Source organism: Ostrea edulis, chromosome 1 (assembly GCF_947568905.1).
Source record: "Ostrea edulis chromosome 1, xbOstEdul1.1, whole genome shotgun sequence".
Classification (NCBI taxonomy): domain Eukaryota; kingdom Metazoa; phylum Mollusca; class Bivalvia; order Ostreida; family Ostreidae; genus Ostrea; species Ostrea edulis.
Window position 1 is genome coordinate 51,003,517 of NC_079164.1, and position 1,674 is coordinate 51,005,190.

At 29.8% G+C, this 1,674-nt stretch overlaps 1 protein-coding gene across 2 annotated transcripts in view; it reads right to left on the reverse strand.

Annotated features, from left to right (window-relative positions):
- Positions 1-233: 233 nt before the first annotated feature.
- The window catches only part of LOC125650909 (Golgi apparatus protein 1-like), a 59,415-nt gene continuing 57,974 nt past the window's right edge, over positions 234-1,674 (reverse strand). For both annotated transcript variants that reach the window (XM_048879492.2, XM_048879494.2), the window contains exon 25: positions 234-1,674. This exon is cut by the window's right edge and continues 1,667 nt beyond it. The gene's annotated coding sequence lies outside the window, so the exon portion shown is untranslated.

Below are 1,674 nucleotides of genomic sequence, written 5' to 3' on the forward strand. Positions count from 1 at the left end.
AAAAAGTAAAAAAAAATATTAAAAAATCTAACTCGTTATAACGATTTGGTTATCTCCTTATAACGAGTTAATCATTCCGTTATAACGAGTTGGTATCTCATGATCGATTTTTAGTTTACTTTCCCATAAATAAGCCTATCTGGTTTTTGTAAAAATGAAACAGGTGCACTGAACAATGAGCTTGACTCTATAATTCACCAATCTAGTATTAATCATAAACCAACACCCGGAAATATGTGTCAACATATCATTTATTCAATTTGTATGATTACTGTAATTTACAATCAAACACAGACATAATTAACATCTTATTTGCATGTTATTTTGACATTACTTCTAATTTGAAATACATGATGTCACAACAAACATAAACATGGTGCACATAGGTAGAAACCTCAACCAGTATTTTAATATTAAAACTTAAAACAGTAAATAAATCTTTACTGATGTGAAAAAAGAAAAAAAAAATGCTGAATTTTTTAACTGAAACAAAATGACTACCACCAGTAATGTAATTTAGACTCTCAAAATATAAATATACAAAAATAATTAATATAAAGAAATGCATGTTCATTATCAATACATGTATTGTACATGTGTTAAACATAAAGAGAATAATATAAAGTTTAACTCTGGTTGGAGTAAGGAAGAGGTCTTACATGTTAAAAACAAAGGTATCATATGATTTGATTTTCAACTAAAAAGCTTAGTTCTAAAGATCCACTTCTGACACCGCCCCCCCCCCCTTAAAAAAAAAACCAACCAAAAAAAAACACCCAACAACCAACTAAATAACACCCCCCCACCCCCCAAAAATAAAAAACAAACAATACCGTTGTTGTTGCATGTGTACCATACCATGAACTGCTTGAATCAAATGTTGTTATTATTCTTAGACTGCTGAAATCTGATTCTACTTTTTAAAAGCACTCAAACCAACAAGGCTTCAAATTTCTACACCAGTAAAATATATGTACATGTATATTCAGTAGAAAAATAAAACAAGTATTAAGAGACATTTTATCTAAAGCTACTTTTAGACACGAAATGTACGCTAGCAACAAGACAAAAATAAATAACCACATTGTCACACACATTGACAAGAACTCTGGCCTATTTTAACAGTCTATCGGACAAAATCTGAAATCTAATTGTACTTGCAAATTCAGTGATTCACTCAAAAAATATCCAAGTTTAACTTTGGTCAAAATTTGGTGGAACAAGGAATATCATATGGCCATGGGTAAAAAATCAGTTCTGATAAAATCGTGAAACATGTGATTTATAATTGTAACTAGCAATAATATTCATTGGGACATTATGTAATTAAATTAAACAAGTTAAAGCACCAAAACATTATTGTTCACTTGCTACTAGATGTTTATAACAACAATTACAAATAACGGGCAATGTCCTTACAAAACTTCAGCAATTCCAACCACTATGAATACAGGACACAGATATTGGTGTAGTATAGGGCAGAAAGTTTCTCAGAAATGTTCAACAAAATGTTAGTATCACACATACACAAAATTAAAATACAATTTCTTGAACAATTCTGATCGCATACTTGTGGAGAATAATTGATTAACTATGTTTTAATCTATTAGTTGATCATACAACCCTGGTAATTACAGTATTGTTCTATAACTGTGTAACATGTCTCACACATGT